This window comes from Entelurus aequoreus, linkage group LG08 (genome assembly GCF_033978785.1).
Source record: "Entelurus aequoreus isolate RoL-2023_Sb linkage group LG08, RoL_Eaeq_v1.1, whole genome shotgun sequence".
Classification (NCBI taxonomy): Eukaryota; Metazoa; Chordata; class Actinopteri; order Syngnathiformes; family Syngnathidae; genus Entelurus; species Entelurus aequoreus.
In genome coordinates this window covers 45,299,564-45,322,830 of record NC_084738.1, presented here as the reverse complement: position 1 = coordinate 45,322,830, position 23,267 = coordinate 45,299,564, and the positions used below count along the sequence as shown (strand labels likewise).

At 41.9% G+C, this 23,267-nt stretch overlaps 1 protein-coding gene across 1 annotated transcript in view; it reads right to left on the bottom strand.

Annotated features, from left to right (window-relative positions):
* Positions 1-23,267, bottom strand: part of atxn1a (ataxin 1a) — a 189,793-nt gene that overhangs the window by 43,216 nt on the left and 123,310 nt on the right. Inside the window, exon 5 of the mRNA XM_062056594.1 lies at positions 4,945-5,063. The gene's annotated coding sequence lies outside the window, so the exon portion shown is untranslated. The remainder of the gene's footprint in view (positions 1-4,944; positions 5,064-23,267) is intronic.

Here is a 23,267-nt window from a genome sequence, read left to right as displayed (position 1 = left end):
AAAAGGGCATTATTTACAGATTAAAGCAAAAAGAAGCTAAATAACTCCACTACTGTAAAAATGTCCAGTGGTTAAGAATGTTGAACAAAACATAGCTTTTTATATTTTATTTTAATCCATGTATTTCTAGTCATACTATTAGTAGTATGCAGTACTTTGAAGTACTATGCATTGGTACTACAGACACAGCTTAGGCACCAGTGTTCTAGTAGTTATTTTCCCCTCGTTTTCAGTTGCAGCATACGACACAAGTCCCCAGTGAGGGAATGCAAGTCGATGCTAAATCCTCAAAGTGACACAACCACGCTGGTGTGTGTGTGTGTGTTGTGTGTGAGTGTGTGTGAACACAGCATCATGGAGAGCTTGGGTTAAGACTTGCCAAGAGCACTTTTCCCATACACCAGGGAGCCAAGACATCCCCGGCCAGCCAAGAATAGCAACAACTCTCCTCCTCGCACTCGCACACACTGCCGAGGATGTTGATAGTCAGCGTGCAACACGTCCGCCAACACAAACCAGCCTACTAAGAGCACAAATGCTCGTTTTTTTGTGCTCCTTTTCATTTATGAGGCCGGCCCAAAGGGGAGAAATGGGCATATTTTATGATTGTGTTATATTCTCCATCATCGTTACGACTACATAAAGCAACACCACAGGCAGCGCTGCACGCACAGCAACAACACACGTCAGGTAAATAAGTGCATTTATGGTGTGGGAGACTAATGAATGAGTGCGCTGCTCCATCTTCTTGCAAAGCACAAAAGAACAGAATAACAATATGCAGGCTATAAAATAACCATAAAACAGTGCACAACGCAGAGTAAAGTGCATCAATGTTCCCCTAAACTAACCCCATTGCTGTCAAAATGATAATTATGGTGTTTGATTTAAAAAATAAAAAAAAACAGTTGTATACTTCCTTTGGTGGTTAGCTGTGACCTCAAGCAAAAAAAGCTAAAGATGGCCAAAGATAAAGATTTTAAACTTTTCATTTTTAAAATTGACAAGACCCAAATGTCTAATAATTCTAAAATGTAGAACATAACAGCTTTAGCCTCAGTGTGGTAAGCCAGCTAACACTTGGCTAGCAATATTTTAAAAATTTCAAGTATAAAACAAATAAAATAAATATATCTACAGGTCTTAAAGACCAATGTAATTTATGGATTTAGGACTACAGGGTTGTAAATAGCTCTAGCTATGCGTGCAAGATCGATGCTAAACACAGCTAAAAATGGAATGCTTAAAAAAAAAAAGAAAAAAGTATGTATTTATTATTTACCTTATAGCATTTTTTTAAATGGCATTATCCTTAAAATCCTACTGAAATGATTTTTTTTAATTTAATAGGGGATAGCAGATCCATTCTATGTGTCATACTTGATAATTTCGCGATATTGCCATATTTTTGCTGAAAGGATTTAGTAGAGAACATCGACGATAAAGTTCGCAACTTTTGGTCGCTGATAAAAAAAGCCTTGCCTGTACCGGAAGTAGCGTGACGTCACAGGTTGAAAGGCTCCTCACATTTCCCCATTGTTTACACCAGCAGCGAGAGCGATTCGGACCGAGAAAGCGACGATTACCCCATTAATTTGAGCCAGGATGAAAGATTTGTGGATGAGGAACGTGAGAGTGAAGGACTAGAGTGCAGTGCAGGACGCATCTTTTTTCGCTCTGACCGTAACTTAGGTACAAGCTGGCTCATTGGATTCCACTCTCTCTCCTTTTTCTATTGTGGATCACGGATTTGTATTTTAAACCACCTCGGATACTATATCCTTGAAAATGAGAGTCGAGAACGCGAAATGGACATTCACAGTGACTTTTATCTCCACGACAATACATCGGCGAAGCACTTTAGCTACGGAGCTAACGTGATAGCATCGGGCTTAACTGCAGATAGAAACAAAAGAAATAAACCCCTGACTGGAAGGATAGACAGAAAATCAACAATACTATTAAACCATGGACATGTAACTAACGGTTAATGCTTTCCAGCCTGGCGAAGCTTAACAATGCTGTTGCTAACGACGCCATTGAAGCTAACTTAGCTACGGGACCTCACAGAGCTATGCTAAAAACATTAGCTATCCACCTACGCCAGCCAGCCCTCATCTGCTCAACACCCGTGCTCACCTGCGTTCCAGCGATCGACGAAGGACTTCACCCGATCATAGATGCGGTCGGCGGCTAGCGTCGGATAGCGCGTCCGCTATCCAAGTCAAACTCCTCCTGGTTGTGTTGCTGTAGTCAGCCGCTAATACACCGATCCCACCTAAAGCTTTCTTCTTTGCAGTCTTCATTGTTCATTAAACAAATTGCAAAAGATTCACCAACACAGATGTCCAGAATTCTGTGGAATTTCGCAATGAAAACCGAGCTTTTTGTATTGGATACAATGTGTCCGAATACTTACGTTTCAACGATTGACGTTACGCGCATACGTCATCATACATAGACGTTTTCAACCGGAAGTTTAGCGGGAAATTAAAAATTGCACTTTATAAGTTAACCCGGCCGTATTGGCATGTATTGCAATGTTAAGATTTCATCATTGATATATAAACTATCAGACTGCGTGGTCGGTAGTAGTGGGTTTCAGTAGGCCTTTAAGGTATGATTGAAAAATTGCAACAAATTGTGAAGTAGTTCCACTCTAGTAAGAGCACAGCCAAAGCTAACCATTAGATGTACTTATTTGTGTAAGCAAACTCTTTCTATTCCTGAAGCGCTACACACAAAAGCATCATAAATCCTAGTCACGTCCGTTGTGTCCTTGGGCAAGACACTTCACCCTTGCTCCTGATGGCTGCTGGTTAGCGCCTTGCATGGCAGCTCCCGCCATCAGTGTGTGAATGTGTGTGTGAATGGATGAATGTGGAAATACTGTCAAAGCGCTTTGAGTACTTTGAAGGTATAAAGCGCTATACAAGTATAACCCATTTATCATTTATTTATAAATGGTCAAAACATGCACCCCTCCTCTGTTGTTTGTCCTATTATTTTTCTGAAAAATACACCACATGTTGGTACTGTTATAAAAAGACATATATCAGATTGACTGTAAATTTCTCACACAGTTCTACAAAACACCTATTGTAACTAGGGGTGTCTCCATATAACTTTCGATGCGATGCCGATATTGAAGCCTTGGGTACTGGCTAATACTTACATTGAACCAATAACAACAACAGCACAAATCACACATAGTTTGTAGTGTGGAATGTTAAAAAAGGCTTGGTTTAGAGAAATTACTCAATGAGAGAACAATGGTGGGTATGAAAAACACTAACCTATTTTTTTTATAAACAGTCTGGAATGGATGTATGCTGTCTTTAGTTGAAGTGGAGTGGTAACTGCTTTTCTGGCGACACCTAGTGGCCACAATAATTAATTAGGTTAAGGTGATAACGCAGTAGGTTAAATGATGCGGACACATTTGTTACTGGATACTTCTTAATACGCTTTTCCTTTGGAGACCTTGTATGTGTAAGCAATATGAAACTATCATTACTATCATACGTGCTGTTTTAAACTGCAATATTGTTCAATTAAGGACACTAAATACGTATGTCTAGATTGTATACTATTATTAAAGATTAATTAAGATTAAAGTACCAATGATTGTCACACACACACTAGATGTGGTGAAATTTGTCCTCTGCATTTGACCCATATGCCTAGCGGTTGTGTAGCTGCTAGTTCCTAGTCGCCTATAACAACTTAATTACTATTTATTTATGAGAACCTTATTTTATTTGTTTTTATTTACTAATAGATAGATAGATAGATAGATAGATAGATAGATAGATAGATAGATAGATAGATAGATAGATAGATAGATAGATAGATAGATAGATAGATAGATAGATAGATAGATAGATAGATAGATAGTACTTTATTGATTCCTTCAGGAGAGTTCCCTCAGGAAAATTAAAATTCCAGCAGAAGTGTACAGAATTGAGATCGAATTTAAAAAAGTAAATAATGGGGGTATAAATGGAAACAAAATAGAAAAATATTACAGTAGAATAAAAACAAAAAGCATCAATGAGAATACAAATATAACAGTAAAATAAGAATATAACAAGAGAAACTAGGCATTAGTGACCATGTTATGAAAACGTATTACACTGTTATTGTTTTGCATCCCCCGTCATTCTAGTACCCCCCTCCCCCCCAGAGAGGAGTTGTACAGTCTAATGGCGTGTTGGACAAAGGAGTTTTTTAGTTTAATTTATGTATCTATTTATCCACTGTTTGATTCTGTTTTGATTGTACAGATTGAGCACAAACAAAATGTTAGAAATTGCTATGAAACGGAAAGGGGTAAGATTGAATAAGCTCCGATTCTTCCAACTTCTTTTCGGACCACGCTGTAATGAGAAACTGGAAATATGCGATGTACCATATTGTAATTGTATGCATGTTGGGAATAAAGTAATGCCATAACCATGTTTACCTTTTGTAAATCACTGTTGAGCTTTGCATAAGTAACCACGCTGCAGGACTGCTTGTATCGGGAGATTTTTAATGCATAAGCTGATATTTGTTTTTTGCTCATATCAAACAGATACATGATATTAATGTCGATTTGGGACACCCGTAGTTGTAACTTTAGGGTTTTAAGCCTAATGACCAGAAAGTTGTTTGAGAAACATGGCTGCCAGTTAAGAACAAGTAACAATTTAAAGGTTACGTATGTTAAAATACGACTCCAAACATCATTCTTAGGGTTTTATGATGGTGACAGTTAGACCATGGAACAGATTATTCCTATTTTCATGATTCTATGAATAAGAAACGGCTTTTATGACAAATCGGAGGTTGGCTAGCGTCTTTGAATGGGTTGTGTTTCGCTGTATTGTTAAACAAATTATCTTGAACAATTATTGTCCTTGAAAAGGCACATTTTTAAACAGAACTATTGTGTAGGCTCACCTCATTCAATACAAAGCTCCTTCAATACCCCCCTGGTTGGTCAGCAGTTGGTGCGGCCCATCGAGAGGGTTCCAGACGATCCCAGAATGCAGTGTATTGACTCAGGCACTCGGCACTCCCTGGTGGACGGAAACAAGACAAGTTCATGCTGCGAACACGTCGGCAATGCATAAGCAGGGCGGAAAAAGCGCCAGGGAAGCGGAAGTTCCCAATCACAATTACACACATCTGACAGTCATTTGGGAGCCAAAGCGTGACAATGATTGGTGATTTCACACACTAAAACTGCATCTGCAAACAATATTGGCGTCAGGGAAACCAGATGGCGCTAAACGTTAAGTAAAAACACAGTCAGGCTCTGATGACGTGACAGTTTAAGGGCTGCCAAAAATTGGATTGCGAATCATCAGAAGGCCCTTTTAAGCTCTTTAATACTTGCTCTTGTCTGACATTGACACTGTTGTTGTCGCAGAAGCCCTATAAAGCGTCTCACCAGAGCGTCTTTGCCTGTGCAAGAAGCGGCCAAAAATCAATTTAAGAGTCCCATTTAAAAAACGGCTTTTTAAGGATGATAATGCAAGTTTAAACAATACATTAATGAAGGTAGTTGCTTTCAATTGAGAGTGCATTAGGTCACATGAGAGAGACAAAACTGAGCATTTTGGATGTATTAGATCATCCATCCATCCATCCATTTTCTACCGCGTGTCCCTTTTGGGGTCGCGGGGGTGCTGGAGCCTATCCCAGCTGCATTTGGGCGGAAGGTGGGGTACACCCTGGACAAGTCGCCACCTCATCACAGGGCCAACACAGACAGACAGACAACAATCACACTCACATTCACACACTAGGACCAATTTAGTGTTGCCAATCAACCTATCCCCAGGTGCATGTTTTTGGAGGTGGGAGGAGTACCCGGAGGGAACCCACGCAGTCACGAGGGAGAACATTCAAACTCCCCACAGAAAGATCCTGAACCGGGGATCGAACCCAGGACCTTCGTATTGTGAGGCACATGCACTAACCCCTGTGCCCATACTTGCCAACCCTCCCGATTTTCCCGGGAGACTCCCGAATTTCATTGCCCCTCCCGAAAATCTCCCAGAGCAACCATTGTCCCGAATTTCTCCCGATTTCCAACCTGACAACAATATCGGGGGCGTGCCTTAAAGGCACTGCCTTTAGCGTCCTCTTTCACCTGAAAAGGAGACTATTATATATGTCTCCGTTATTCATAGGTTTATCTATAACCCATAAAGTAGGCAGGCACGGAGCTATTTCACAGCATGTGTTTATTCCAGCCGGCACGTTAATTCGCTGACACACAACATCCAGATTCCCATCATGCATTGCTTCAAAACTACGGCAAGTAGTAATGTCCAAAAACATAACAGAGACGAAGCAGAAGAACGAAGAAGAGACATGGCAACGACGAGTAAGAAGAAGAAGTACGCTTGCAAGTTCCAAAATGATTGGAAAAATCAATTTCAGTTCATCCAGGACAGCTCGAAGGGGAAGGGGTATGCTGCCTGCACATTTTGTAGATCAGACTTCTCCATTGAACACGGTAGCCGAACAGATATATGCATTCATGAACGGATTATTTATATATATATATAAGAAATACTTGAAAATATATACACCCCCCGCTACCCCCCCATCTCCCGAATTCGGAGGTCTCAAAGTTGGCAAGTATGCCTGTGCCCTGTATTATATCAGTGTTCCCAATTTTTTTTTTACCAAGTACCACCTCAGAAAACACTTGGATCTCCAAGTACTTCCATAATGAACAACATTAAAATACAGTAGTGTAGTCGGCGTAAATATTCATTAAAAACAAGGCACTGAATTAGATCATGAAGGCATCCAGCGTGGCGTTTAAAAGAGAGGGAACTAAACGCGAAAAGAGGGGATGTAAACGCAGCGAGAGAAGTGCAAGGAAGAGCGTGGAAGTGGAGAGGAGGCGAGCGGCGGGACAGATGGAGCGAGGAGACAAGAAAGACAAAGCAGACCGAGCGACAGAGAGCGAAACAGATGGCAACGGAGAAGAGGCAGATAGAAATACGCTGGGAGGACAACACTGAGTCAGCTGAAGAGACACAGCAGGGGGTGGACGAATAAAAATGTGGGAAAAAAGGAGGGTGGATGAGGAGTTTTAATTCCTGCTAGGAAATGATAACATATGTCACACGTGGTGTCTTACAGGACAGGATAGGTCACTAAACACAACATTAAACACCAGTTGTTTGGAGAAGTTTGTTGGTACTAACGCTGCTTTCAGGAAATCTGAGAACAGTGGGACACTCCCAAGCAAAGCGTACACACAAGCTGGACTCGCAGTGGCTCTAATGAACCTCTCTAATGCTTTGTAATCAAGGTCGTCTGCCATGTTTTTTTGTGTACTTTAGACTTTGAGTTCGGGATTGTCTATGCCAAGTGGCTTATTTCCAACAGTCCAGTTTTCTAAAACGCATCAGAAAAGTAGTTGTCAGTCTAAACTGAGCTAAAAAAAAACCTAAAACTACTACTACTGGAACTAGGCAGACATGGCTGTAAATGACCACCATGTATCCCACCATACCCCCGTTGTTTATAATTGTCGGTATAAGTGCCTTAGAACTGGGAAAAATGTGTTTAAAAAGAGCAGGCTGTATCTTTGACTCACATTTTCATGTATAATTTCATAGATTTGTTTATGACTATATTAGTAAGTTTGTTGAGGTAAGACTTTAAGGCCCTGTTTGCACTAAGTCGGATGAGGTTATTCAGGGTAAATCACCTCTAACTTATCCGTGTCCACACATGACAATGCCACCGTTTAAGACCCCCGCCTCCCTCCGTCCGCCGGCGCAACGCGTCCTAGTATGCATGCGCGGAAAATGCGTGCGTCATATAGTCACCTCTGACCTAGAAGTGTATACTTTCTAGGGCTGGGTGTTATGGCCTTTTATTAATATCTCAATATTTTTAGGCCACGTCACGATACACAAAAGGGACAAGTGGTAGAAATGGATGGATGGATACACGATATTAAGGCTGCAGCTAACGATTATTTTTCTATCGATTATTCTATAGATTATTTTTTCGATTAATCGGTTAATCTATAGATTTTTTTTTGATTAATCTATAGATTATTTTTCCTTTTACCGATTATTTTTTTATTCAAAATGAAGATGAAAAAATAAATGTAGGCCCGTCTTTTTTAAAAGGAATGGATTTTATTTACAAAAAAAAAGAAGTATGGCCACTCAGTCAACATTGACAACAACATGACTAAATATTCTGTAACATCGTAAACATTTAAAACTTTTAACATTTAACAAAATTAAAAGTCGCTTATTTGCGTTTTAATGTGCACATATAAAAGTCAACATCCAGTGCAAATCTTAATATTCTGCAATAGTATAAGCATTTCAAAAGTAAAAGTATTGCTTATTTTGCTTTAAAATGTGCAAAAATAAAGATAAACATCCAATACAAAAAAGTGCAAAACGAAATATTCTGTAACAACAGTGTAAACATTTCAACAAAAGTGAAAGTATTGCTTATTTGCTAAAATGTGCAAAAATAAAGATAAACATCCAATACAAAAAAGTGCAATCTAAATATTCTGGAGCACTGTAAACATTAAAGTATTGCTTTTAAAATGTGCAAAATAAACATCCAGTCCAACGCAGTACACAATAACCAATTCTACTCATTCCAGTGAGTGACTAACAGTTGTAATGAAGAAAGTTTAGCATGTCTACATGCTCTGCTTCTTTTCTTGTTTACAATATTCCCAGCAGCTGAAAATAGGCGCTCAGAAGGGGTCGATGTGGCTGGAACTGAGAGGTAATTAGCCTTCACCTCAAGCCAGGACTGCGAGTGAGCTGAGCTACAGTTTAAGTTTCTAGAAGGTCAACAGGCTCATAGTGATGTTACTAGTAGTTGATTGGGTGTCATGATCCGTGGGCCGGATCATGTTTTTGTGTTTTCTGTTAGTTTTGGACTCCTTTTGTTATTGCTTGTGCACCTGTGAGTTTGTTTCGTCACCATGGTTACTTATTATTTTCACCTGCCACTTGTGTTCCCGACGCGCACCTGTTTGCCATCACTGACACTATTTAAACCTGCCTTTTTTGTTCACTCGTCCTGTTCTCCTTGTTTGCGGTAAGCATCAGTCACGTTTTCTGTATTCTTGTTCCAGACTCTTGTGCTAGTGTTAGCCTTAGCTTCCCGTGCGTTCGGCACACTTTTCTTTTGCTCGTTTTCTGTTTGGCTATGATTTATGTTAATTAAACCATCTCTTACCTTCACGTTTTTGTCCGGAGTGTTCGTGTTGCACTGGAGGAACGATCCCGCATAAATATGCGACCCCCACGTGACAGAAGGAGAACAGCATACAGTTCTTCCGCCACGAACTTCGAGAAGCTGGATTTAGGTATGTGGTTAGATTTGGAGGCAATGGAGGCGGAGACTCTCCGCTATTCCCCCTTGGAGCGCCAGGACCTGATGTGGGGTCCTAATGGAAAGTTGATCCCACTCAACTCCGTATGGCCCGAGGACATTGTCGCGCCACCGCGTCAGCAAAAACAGAAGCCAGCCAAAGAGGCTTCGTTTCGCCGTTATGATGCGTCGCTCCCGCAAGCTCCTCCCCCGGACCGAAGCAAGTTGCACCCAGACCAGTATTCCTCGCCGCCAAAATTAGGTAATCCGATTCAGGATTTTGCCAAGCAGTTCATGGATTGGGCTTCCAGTCAGCTGCAGGAGACCGGGGCTGATGACGTCACGCCGCCGCCTGCTGATGACGTCATGGGCCAAGATTTTTTTTTTCCTAATTCTGTTTCGCTCTCGAAAATTCAAGCCCCGCCCAAGTCACGGACATTTTCTTTTTGTTCACCCACACAAAATCAGGTGGGGAATACAAAAAGACAATTTGGACAATTTAAAGGGGAGGCTTCTACCCCCCTCCTGACCTCCCGCCACCCACCCTTAAAGACTGTTCCAGACCAGGAGCGCGTCTGGTATCCGCCCCTTGAGGGGGGGCTGGGTCCGGGAGCTGTGCTGGTGGGGTGCCTCAGCTGCGCCCAACCAGGCAGCAAACTCCATCCCGGCCGCCACCACCAGTCTTTCGGCCTGCCAAGCCGCAACCTCCAGCCCGTCCTCCACCACCAGTCCTTCGGCATGCTAAGCCGCTACCGCCGGCTAGACCACCTCCGCCATGCTCATGGCTAACCTCTGCCCGGGTGGGCCTGCAGACGCCACCATCATCTCCGGTGGGCCTGCAGACGCCACCATCTCTGACACCTGCGCCTGCTCCTCGGCTGGCACCTGCGCCTGCTCCTCGGCTGGCACCTGCGCCTGCTCCTCGGCTGGCACCTGCGCCTACTCCTCGCCAGACACCGGTACCTACACCGGTACCTGCTCCACGCCAGACACCGGTACCTACACCGGTACCTGCTCCACGCCAGACACCGGTACCTGCTCCTGCAACCACGCCAGACTCGCCGCCTGCTCCTGCAACCACGCCAGACTCTCCGCCTGCTCCTGCAACCACGCCAGACTCGCCGCCTGCTCCTGCAACCACGCCAGACTCGCCGCCTGCTCCTGCAACCACGCCAGACTCGCCGCCTGTACCTGCTACCACGCCTGACTCGCCGCCTGTACCTGGTACCACGCCTGACTCGCCGCCTGTACCTGCTACCACGCCTGACTCGCCGCCTGTACCTGCTACCACGCCTGACTCACCGCCTGTACCTGCTACCCCGCCTGACTCGCCGCCTGTACCTGCTACCACGCCTGTCTCGCCGCCTGTACCTGCTACCACGCCTGCCTTGTCCACTGCGTCCAAGCCTGCCATGACGGCGCCGATGCGCCCACCTCCCCGTCGACCACGGATGTGGCCGCTCCGTGGTCGTCCGCCTCGCCAAGTGCGCCCACCTCCCCGTTGGCCACGAATGTGGCCATTCCCTGGTCGCCCTCCTCGCCGGCTGCAGCGACGTTCCACTCGCCGCCGCCACTTGACTTTGCCTCGGTGGATTCGGGGACATTGGCTTGGCGACCCAACTCCAAGTCCTCCCTCCGCCCGCCCGTGACTTTTGACCCTGCTTGTTTTTTTTGGGTTTTTTTTTGGACATCTTGTATCTGTCCTTGAGGAGGGGGTACTGTCATGATCCGTGGGCCGGATCATGTTTTTGTGTTTTCTGTTAGTTTTGGACTCCTTTTGTTATTGCTTGTGCACCTGTGAGTTTGTTTCGTCACCATGGTTACTTATTATTTTCACCTGCCACTTGTGTTCCCGACGCGCACCTGTTTGCCATCACTGACACTATTTAAACCTGCCTTTTTTGTTCACTCGTCCTGTTCTCCTTGTTTGCGGTAAGCATCAGTCACGTTTTCTGTATTCTTGTTCCAGACTCTTGTGCTAGTGTTAGCCTTAGCTTCCCGTGCGTTCGGCACGCTTTTCTTTTGCTCGTTTTCTGTTTGGCTATGATTTATGTTAATTAAACCATCTCTTACCTTCACGTTTTTGTCCGGAGTGTTCGTGTTGCACTGGAGGAACGATCCCGCATAAATATGCGACCCCCACGTGACACTGGGAGGTGTTTATTATCATTTGGGGAGAGTCCGCTGCCTGATGCTCACCTGCTAAACACTTATCTGCTCGACGCTGAAGCGCTGACTACATGCGCTCTGAATACGCACTGCTGATTGGCTGATAACGCTCTGATAATGCTTTGTGTGTACCAATCAGATGGTTGTGTGGGTGGGACAATGCTGCGTGCTGAGACAGAGGCAGAAGGAGCAAAGCAGCTTGTTAAGACTTTAGCTTTAGCTTAGAAACTCGTTCGGTACACCCCCGTACCGAACCGAAAGCCCCGTACCGAAACGGTTCAATACAAAACACGTACCGTTACACCCCTAGCAGATACAAATGACACATTCATGTTTTTGTGTAATGATGACAACGTATACTCGTGCGGACGATTGACTAGTTGATGGTTGATGGTTTTCTTTTCAAATGTTCGTTCATAGCCGTTGTGCTGCTATGATAGGCCATTTACGCTCGACACAGTGTGCATACAACAACATTATTAGGCCGTTTATTGAAATACTCCCACACTATTGACGACTTTTGGCTGCTTTTTCCCCCTCGCTCGCATCGTCTGCTTTGATCGTCTGCTTTGCGCTTCGCCATGACGGTAGTGTGACGTAAATATGCGACGCGTCGACGCACAAAAACGGTGTCGACGTATTTACGTAACCGATGACGTCGACTACGTCGACGCGTCGTTTCAGCCTTACACGATATATATCTCGATATTTTGCCTTAGCCTTGAATGAAAACTTGATGCATATGTAGTGGCATCAGCAGTATGATGATTCTATGTGTCTACATTAAAACATTCTTCTTCATACTGCATTAATATATGCTCATTTTAAACTTTCATGCAGAGAGGGAAATCACAACTAAGTCAATTTACCAAAACTGTATTTATTAAACAGTTATTAAGCAGTGGCACAAACATTCATGTCATTTCAAAACAGAAAGTGCAAGATTGTCAGAGACATTTTAAAACAAGCTATTAGTGCACTTTTGTGCATGGTGTCACTAAGATGACATATCAAAACAACACTACATTAAAGTGCACTGTTTGTACAGAACGCCACTACAATGGTTTAAAACAAATAAAGTGCACTTTAGTGCATGATGTCACACAAGATATTTCAATAACTGTCAAATAAAAATGAGCTGCATAATAGGAAGTCAAATAGTGTATGTCCTTCGCTATGTGGTAGGTTCCTGCGGACGTTATCTCCTTCTGTTGTTGACTATTTTTTTCATACGGTGTTGATCTGGAAATAGTTGCTTGGGCATTTTGTTGGTGTGGCACCGAACGGAGATGTTGACATGCGGAGTTTCAAGCACTCTTCATTCTCTAGCGGGTGACTTTTCAAATGATGCTACATTAGTTATAGTATTATATTCTGTACCGAGGATGTCGTTGTGGCTTGTGCAGCCCTTTGAGACATTTGTGATTTAGGGCTATATAAATAAACATTGATTGATTGATTGATAGTAGAGCTGCTACTTTTTGTAGCAACGCTTTTGCCGCATACTTGACAAATTGCGGTTGTCTGTTCGACATATTCCCGTTTGAAGCCAAACCACCGCCAGACGATGGACCCCATGCTTAGGTCTTCTTCCTTATTTTGTTACCAGATTCGCAACTTCTTTCTCTCGTATTACCACTCGCACCACTCTGCTAGCATCACAGCTAACATTACTTTGCAGCTACCTCTCTGCTTGGCGAGGACGTGTGACGTTGCATATGTATGTAAGTATGTGACGTATGTAAGAAGGTGCGCTTGTTTTACCACTCTGTGAGAAGGAGACACACGAAAGAGTGACAAACGCCTGCAGTGTAATGCCCGCAGCTAAAAGCAACTGCGTGAGAACGTATACTCGAATATCACAATATAGTCATTTTCTATATCGCACAGAGACAAACCCGCGATATATCGAATGTATTCGATATATAGCCCAGCCATAATTCTTTCTATCTGCGACGGTATAGAAAATGGCTGCTCTTGTTGTGAAGAAGAGAAAATTATTTGTGTGGTCTGATGACGAGGTGGAGTTACTCTTAAAATTTACTCAAGAATATAAAACCTCCATGGCGGCGAGCAATGTTGATTGGGAGTCCTCGCCATCAAAATACGGGGACATTCTGTCATGGTTTTTGGAGTGCTACCCATCGCCGGTGGAGGCCAGCTTGAGCAGCAAAGATTTTCCCCACCAAAATGAGGACATAACTAATGGTATGTGTTTGTGACAAGATTATTTTGTCTTAATTTAACCCCACTTCCTATGTGGGCGCGGCCTTTCTGGCGTCACTTCCTCTCCGAACTCACTTTGTAAACGATCAATGAGTCCATACACAGCTAAGTGCCGGAGGTTGAAGAATTACACGGTTGACTTACTCGTGTAAAAATTTGTCCGAGGAGGGAGACCTTAAACGCTGGTTTAGTGTGGCTGCAACGGGGCTCAGGTCAAATAATTATTTGTTTAAGGCAGGGGTCCCCAAACTTTTTGTCTCGGGGGCCGCATTGGGTTAAAAAATTTGGCCAGGGCCGGGCTGTATCTATCTATCTATCTATCTATCTATCTATCTATCTATCTATATATATATATATATATATATATATATATATAGATAGATAGATAGATAGATAGATAGATAGATAGATAGATAGATAGATAGATAGATAGATAGATAGATAGATAGATAGATAGATAGATAGATAGATAGATAGATAGATAGATAGATAGATAGATAGATAGATATATATATACATTGTCTTTATATTCCAGCGAGTTAATCCGTTTTGTCATTTAACATCAATTAACATTGATGTTCATCAACATTTAACATTGTCACGTTATCGATGGGAAAATTCATTTTTAGACAATATGATTTGCCTGAGCAGCTAGGAGACACCGAGAGTAACAAGCGGTATGAAATGGATTAGAAAGGAAAGATACAATTAAAAAAAATTAAAAATTAAAGTTTTTTTTTTTTTTTTTTTAACTTGGGACTTCCCGTGGGCCGGATTTTGGATGCTGTGGGGCCGGATTCGGCCCTAGGGCCGTAGTTTGGGGACCCTTGGTTAAAGGGGTTAAACGACTTAGTGTAAAAATGGCCTAAAACTGCCATCATCATCATCATCATCATCCGCTTCACCTTACAACTTGCTAAGATTGACTAGTACATTTCCTGTCACTTCCCCACCGACACATGAAATGAATGCTCTGCAGGCTGACGTCGTGTCTGACAGCTGTTAGCTTGGCCGAGGCAGAAGAATGCAGCGTTGCTTTGTACGTGCAAATGTGCGTGTGTGTATATTTGTGTGTGTGTGTGTCGTCGTAACATACGGGAAATGCCTTCCTCGACCGCAGCCCCACTTTCCTCCGCTTCCACATAACTATCATTCCACAGGGGGAGGGGGGAGTGTGATGTGGCGGAATGTTATCGTGTGTGTGTGTGTGTGTGTGTGTGTGTGTGTGTGTGTGTGTGTGTGTGTGTGTGTGTGTGTGTGTGTGTGTGTCTCTCCTTCACCCATCAAGATATGGTCAGCACCAGTCAAAGGTTTGGAGACACCTTGTCAGTTGATAGCATGAGAAAGTCTACAAGTAGCGTACATATACTGTATGGGACATTTACACTTTTCTAAAAAAAAGTGTGTACTGCTACAAGCAGTTTGTGTGTGTGTGTGTGCGTGTGCGTGTGTGTGCATAACATCAGATGCATTTGTGTCGCAATGTGTGTGACCTTTTGTAACCTCTTGCTGTTGTGTGTCAGCAGTGTTCTGGTGTGTGTGGGCAGCTGTGAAGGATAACGCATTGATTTGTGTGTGTGTGTGTGTGTGTGTGTGTGTGTGTGTGTGTGTGTGTGTGTGTGTGTGTGTGTGTGTGTGTGTGTGTGTGTGTGTGTGTGTGTGTGTGTGTGTGTGTGTGTGTGTGTGTGTGTGTGTGTGTGTGTGTGTGTGTGTGTGTGTGTGTGTGTGTGTGTGTGTGTGTGTGTGTGTGTGTGTGTGTGTGTGTGTGTGTGAGAGAGAGAGAGTGCATCAGAGGGGATGACATCATTACTACACTCGGGCGCTGGCTGATGAGAGGTGGTGAGAGCTTCCTGCCACAAGCTTCTTTTTAGTTTGTGTGATGGCACGTAACGCTCTTTCAGAGCTTGATTGTCAAGCTTTTTTTGAATTACAGTTCAATAAAAATAAATTCATACTAAAATAGCATTAACAATTAGTTCTCAATTTAACTATAATGGAACTGGGAGAAAGCATTAAAAGTGATTTTTGCTCATTCGTGCGTCCAAATGTCAAAGGAACACTTCCTGGTTGACTGAAGATGATGTAAGACAGGGGTGTCCAAACTTTTTCCAGGAAGGGTAGCATGCAGAAGAAATATAAGTTTGCAGGGGCCAATTTGATACATGTTGTGCATTCGAGATGCTAAGACTAATAGAAGTCGATCAATACATGGTAAGCTATCTGAACAAGACATCCATATCTTTGCTTTGTGTTACAGTCAACAAAGCAAATTAGTGTAATATCTATTGAATGTAATACCCATGAGATATTTTTTTTTTCTTATTATTATTTACTAAAAATATTTATATTCTAAACAACGGTCAGAAAGCGACTTGAAGATGGTCTGTAAAACATAACGCAATATTTTGACCAAAGAACCACCTTTACATGTTATGTAGACAGACCACAAGATAGTGTTTTAAATTTAGAAATAAATGCGCCTTATAATCCGGTGCGCTTTTTGTATGAAAATAGACCTGAATAGACCCACTCATCAGCAGTGATGAGTGGGTCACTCATCACTGAGTGGGTCAGTGACCCACTCTTTCTGTACTGCTTTTTGTGCTGCTCTAGCATTAGTGTCTGCTTTGCCAGCTGATCTGCCAATTAATTGTCCTTAATGCCTGGAACCCATACGAACCTTAAGTTGGTATTCACCCTCTCAAGCCTGAACAATATTTCATATATGTCTTTAACTATATCTTGTCTGCTTTGCAACCTAAAATTGTTAATAGAGATTAACGCTGACCTTGAGTCGGAGCAGACCTCCACCCTTTTTAGCTGGTACACTTTTACCCACTGTAGTGCTGCTGTGATTTGTTGTTCTTTCCTTAACTGCAATTCAGAGCTTTGGTCCTACAAAAGCAAAGCCTGTACATCCTTAGAATGGATCTACTGTATTTTGTACTCAAACGGTCTTCGACCAACACTGCCCCACTTCCACTAAGCCCTTGACCTTTGGCCTTTTTCCGAGGCCATATATCCACCGAAGCCACAGGGAAAAAACATTGAGGAGTAACTGTTAAAGGTATCAATAAAGAAAACTGCTATTCTCCTGCTCCTCCATGCAAAACATTTATATTCAGCTCCCTCACTCTCCCAGCACGGTAACATCACCCTTCTTGTTCGGTGCTGTATTTCAGAGTGACCTCTAAGACTAACCCAGTACTGCATAGTCAATTGCTTACTCCTCAACTGCAATGGCATCTGCGCCAACTGCACCGGTAGTGCAGGAAAAGGAGTTGTCTTAAATGGTAAATGGGTTATACTTGTATAGCACTTTTCTACCTTCATGGTACTCAAAGCGCTTTGACCATATTTCCACATTCACTCATTCACACACTGATGGCAGGCACTGCCATGCAAGGCCCTAACCACGACCCATCAGGAGCAAGGGTGAAGTGTCTTGCTCAAGGACACAACGGACGTGACGAGGTCGGTAGAAGGTGGGGATTGAACCAGGAACCCTCAGGTTGATAACACGGTCACTCTCCCAGCCGCGCCACGCCGGTTGGGAGAGATTGTGTTGCATCTCTACAACACAGTCTCAGTGCTTGAGTCTGAACTGGCTCCAATTTATTTAACACTCTGCCTCTGCCTCTGACCCATATACACTACATCCATAATCTAAAATGGCCCTTACCATTGCTATATAAAACCTTTTCATGGCTGCTCTGCTGGCGCTCCACTCTACTCCTGCCATATATCTCATCACATTCAATATTAGAAACAGTTCTGGCAACATGAGCATTCCTTGTTAGCCTAGCGTCCATTCACGTTACCTAAAACATGAACTCATTTACCTGTTCTTTTACTTGGCCGTACATTGTCATGGGAGGAAGGACTCTACTTTTCCACATGACCATTATTGTTTTGTCTTCCCCACTGAAAACTTAACCCCCCCCCCCCCCAAAAACAAAATTTTTCCACCATACTTTTTATTTAATTTTATTGGCGATATGACAAACATTTCCACCACATTTTCAAGATCCGCCTTTATCTGCGTATAATGAAGGCTCAAAGCTGCCTTCATCATTGATCATTAGAAAAAAAACGTGGTACATTCTCCACAGCTCGGATCCAACTCTAACCTGAATACACCTATTTAGTAAAAAATATTCATTTAATCTCCACGTTCGATCCAAAATACCGAAATGATTGGAAAAATTCATAAGGGGGCGTAACCTGGACGTGGTCTCGTCGTGTCATGCCAAGCAAACTCCTGAGATCAATTCCACCTTGATTGTGATGTAACAAACAAATCTGCTTGGATTTGTACATGCGCACACTTACATACATCTAAATTTTAACTTGTGTACGAACTTGTATGGATTTTTTATTTTCTGGATTTGGCTATTTTTAGTAGGAAATCCACCCAGCTCTTGTTAAATGAGGGCCCAGGACTTTAATTATTTTTATTTCTTACAAGTTGCATCGATCTCAGCACCTGGGCGCTTTTGTTCTATAGCAGAAATTAAACAGAGTGAACCCTTTTTGTCAGTCATTCACTCTCTTTGTCTCTGTGGGTGGAGGTGGGCCCGCAAGCATATACACACAGAAAAGTTCAGCCTAATTTTCACATAAAGTAATATAGTCCAATAGAATCTAATCACTTGTTGCTTATCCTATTTTTGACATTTCCTGAAAGTTTCATCAAAATCCGCCCATAACCTTTTTGAGTTATATTTCCAACTAACTAACTGACTGACCACAGCAAACATGATAACATGTGTAGTGCTGTATTTGTGTTAGTCACTTCCTGGTTGACTGAGTATGATATAAGACAGGACTGTAAAACTTTGTATTCTTTGGTGGAGGTTGCAGTTGGAACACAACTTTATCGAACCCCAAAAAGTGGAAAAAAATTGTGTAGCGACATTTTTTTTGTTGGCTTGTCCGTTCAGTTTTGGTTGATTTATTGAACGTAACAGGATGGTAGCATTTTTATTTCTGGGACAGAAGGACAACTTCAATTGTGAGAAAACTGCAAAAGTGAAAACGAGACATTGTGAAGCACCATGTTTGTTTCTGTTTTTTGCATAATTCTGCTTACTGAAAAATGAGAAAAAAAACAAAAACATTCAATTGTTGTTTTTCCTGTTATCCTCTTCCTTTGTCCCTCTGTCTCTGGCCTTGCCTCCCTTGCTCCAAATGCCTTCCGCCAGATTGTAGCTGAGATAGGCTCCAGCGCCCCCCGCGACCCCGAAGGGAATAAGCGGTAGAAAATGGATGGATGGATGGATGTTTTATATTCTAGTCTCTTCAAAATAGCCACCCTTAGCTCTGATTACTTTTTCGCACACTCTTGGCATTCTCTCGATGGGCTTCAAGAGGTAGTCGTCTGAAATGGTTTTCACTTCACAGGTGTGCTTGAAGCTCATCAAGAGAATGCCAAGAGTGTGCAAAGCAGTAACCAGGGTAAAAGGTGGCTATTTTGAAGAAACTAGAATATAAAACATCCATCCATCCATCCATTTTCTACCGCTTGTCCCGTTCGGGGTCGTGGGGGGTGCTGGAGCCTATCTCAGCTGCATGTTTTCAGTTATTTCACCTTTTTTTGTTAAGTACATAACTCCACATGTGTTCATTCATAGTTTTAATGCCTTCAGTGACAGTGATCTACAAGGTAAATAGTCGTGAAAATAAAGAAAACGCATTGAATGAGAAGGTGTGTCCAAACTTTTAGCATGTACTGTATATAAATACATAATAATGTTTTAAAAAGTGAATTTTTTACTAAAATAGGGACCTTTGTTGAGGCTAGAACCAATTGTTCATGTTTACATTGATTCTTATGGGGAACTCTACTTTACTAAACAAACTTATTATGTACTACTGTCGTTTAAGTTTGTAACTTTTATGTACAGCTTTTGCTAAAACCATTTTCAAGATACAATTAAGTTCATGAATTGAGATTCCACTGTATTTATTTTAATTACTACCACATGGTCAAGCTTGGGCCACCAGAAGAACGAGTGCTCTAATTTCTCCTTTACTATTGTATACTACAGTGAAAACCAGTGTTGTACTGTACGATTATGTACTACTGTCGTTTAATTTTGTAACTTTTTTATACAGCTTTTGCTAGAAGTGTGGCATGAGATACATGGAGTGGCTAAGAAAAACATTTATTTTCATGACTTCAGTTCTCATTTTTTCAAAAAAATCAGTTTTGAAACACAGCACAAACATGTTCGATGTAAAAGTAGTTTTAACTGAATTTGACCAATGAATATTCACCAAAATAGTTAGGTCTAACACAAGCAACAATGGCACAAATGTATAACCATAACCAGACAATACATCCAAAATGCAACATGTGCATTTTTCTATATGCATAATCAATGAAAACAGACTGCCACGTCTGGGCCGCATGGTCGTTCTCCCAAGATGCAGACGGAACTCCGGAGGCAAGGTGCAGGTAAGAATATGATTAATTGTCCATAAGTCACGTACAATACAAAACTAAAAGGTCCAAACAAAAGAGACGCGTGCCGATCGCACGGGAGCAAAGGAACTAGCTAGCGCGAAAGCTTAGCATATAAACAGGAATCCAGAATCATAGAAGCAGGGAATCATCAAACGTAACTGTTCAATGGAAGCAAATAAGAAAGCCAGACTGAGTGTGGCGAAAAGCAGGGAATAAGTAGCTCTCTGATTCATCTGACCAGGAGCAGGTGAGCGTCCCGAACACTAATCAGAGGCAGGTGAAAACAATCTGCAGTCATAACCCTAAAACACAAACTCAGGGGTGCTCAAAACAGGAACTGAGGGAGTCAAAAACTAAACAATCATTATGCGGGCAGCGGATCATGACACAGACAACTATGCATTAGCAGTATTGTTTTGGATCACAACATAACTTAAGAAATGATTCATTGTGACATAGGCTTATAGGCTACAAAGTGCAGCTGCATTGCCGCAACAAGAAGTACAAACAGCTCAACTTACAAATGATCGCCAAAATAATTTTGCATTCAGGCTATGATTTGGCAGCCAAAAGATGGAGCTAGACATTTGATAGGTGTTTGGAAAGATGGACCCGGTTGCGTGCCTCTAATGCCTTCATGGTTTGATTTCATATTTTTGGGACTTATTCAAACACTAAATACACAAGATCAAGTACCAAAAGATAAGAAAAGTTGGTTTTCCATAATAGGTGTAGTGCTGTCCCTGCCCCTGACCCAACACCTGTAGCTAAGACTGTAATGAAAATATGGCATTAGCATTTAAGCTATATTAGAAACAGCTGGAAATTAATGAAGTGAGGTTCCCCTGGCTGTCAGTGTTAGCATGTCTGTAACTTTGCCTACTATAGTATAATTTCGTTCAGCTACTGGACTTCTCTCCACAAGAAATCACTCGGCTGGAGTTCCTTTAATTCAGTGGTGTCCAAAGTGTGGCCTGGGGGCCATTTCCGGCCCGTTGGCCGAGTTTTGTTGGCCCGCAGCATATTGTCGAAAAAACAACAACAGTAAAAAAAATACAAATAAAAAAAGCAAAAAAAATCGGTATTTCATCAGAAAAAAGCTGAAATTTTCCAAACTAATATTTAGTATTAATATATTTAGTCACATATAACATGGATCTGACACAAAGTGTTGTCTCTAAATAGCTAAAATATCTGTAGCATTTTTTTAAATAAAAAAATATTGTATCAAAATGGCTCCTGCATACTTTGAATTTTCAAGTTTAGAATATTCGAAACTCTTGAAATAAAATAAAGACAATAAAAATACAAACAAAATTTGGTTAGTTAATTGAAACATTTAAAGATACTAACGTATGAACTAATTAATTAGAAAAATTACAACAACAATAATAAACACTGTTAAAGGTGTAACTCAACATTAATATTTTTGTACAGGCTAATTTTTTTACACCCTACTTTATGCCGTTACGCAGTCATATTATCATTATTCATATAATATTCTAACAGGGGGGAAACAACAGTAAAAATTTAAGAAAAAAGAGCAAAAACTTGGAATGTAATGAGAAAAAACTGATAATAAATAAATAAATAAAATAAATAATAAATAAATAAATAAAATAATAATAGTAAATAAATAAACTAATAATAATAATATACTTATACTTTAATATACTTAAACATTAAAAAAAAAAAATTCAAAATGGCCCACCCATACTTGACTTTTCAGTATGTGGCCCTTGGTTGAAAAAGTTTAGACACCCCTGCTTTAATTAAAGAATGAAAGTAGAGAATTTAAGCTTTGAGCATTAGGTTCTGACTAAAAACATAGTCATAAAGTCCATCCTAAGTGTATGTGAACGTGCGTTTGTGCGGGTGTCTGTGTGTGTGTGTGTGTGTGTGTGTGTGTGTGTGTGTGTGTGTGTGTGTGTGTGTGTGTGTGTGTGTGTGTGTGTGTGTGTGTGTGTGTGTGTGTGTGTGTGTGTGTGTGTGTGTGTGTGTGTGTGAGGGCGGTGGAGCGCTATGAAGAGAACCAGTTGGACAGGTACAACTTTCTTCAGTGCTGAAGTGCGTGTGGAGTTTGCTCTCTTTAAGTGTCTCGTTACATCATCAAACACACAAAGAATAAAGGTGCACGCACGCACACTCACACACACACATGCATGCACACACTTACACACACGCGCACACCTGCTCAATGTCCACAAGATGTGAAACCAACATGTCTTTGTAACCATTAAGCCAGTCTGCACACTTGATATTTACAGCCAGAGAGCCACTATAACCAGTCATGCCCTGCTTTACAAAGTCCCAGAGTGCATGTTGGCATCTTTCTCACAAAAAGAAACTGCAGCTCCCCTGGTACCTGCAGCACTCATGCAGCCCAAGACATATTGTACTTAATTGCAGGCAAGACACAACTATCTTGTTACTCACTTGTGTTGCCATCTGTCTACAGTATTTCTGTGTTGGGGTAAGCCATTAATTGTTTGACAGGGCTACCCGGACCAGAGCTCCCTCTGTAGCTTTGGCACTCATGCAGCCCTGGCCCGGGATGCTAGTACCACCACGCTTGACTGTAGACAAGACAATTATATTCCTTCTAATTTCCATTGCCAGCAATTTAGACAATAATGGTTGCGTGTAAATATGTACAGCTATGCAAGCTGTACACCAGGGGTGTGCAAAGTGCCGCCCGGGGGCCATTTACGGCCTGCAGCTTGAGCGTGTTTTTTATTGGCCCTCGCCCCATTCCAAAAACAATCAAAATGCATTTATTATTGATGAGATGTTAGATACTGTACTCATTTGCTGTGTCAATTATAAAACAAAGCAAATATGTTGATGTTTTGTTCCATCAGCTTAGCATCTTCTTCTGTTCTTCTACATGTGGCCTCCGGTGAAAAAAGTAAATCATGACAAACATTTCAATGTGATGCAAATGTGTTGCAGTGTGTGGGCTGAATCTGCATTCAAACTTAATTGAATGGAAATAGAATAACCCCCTCTATGGATTAACAGCATATTAATA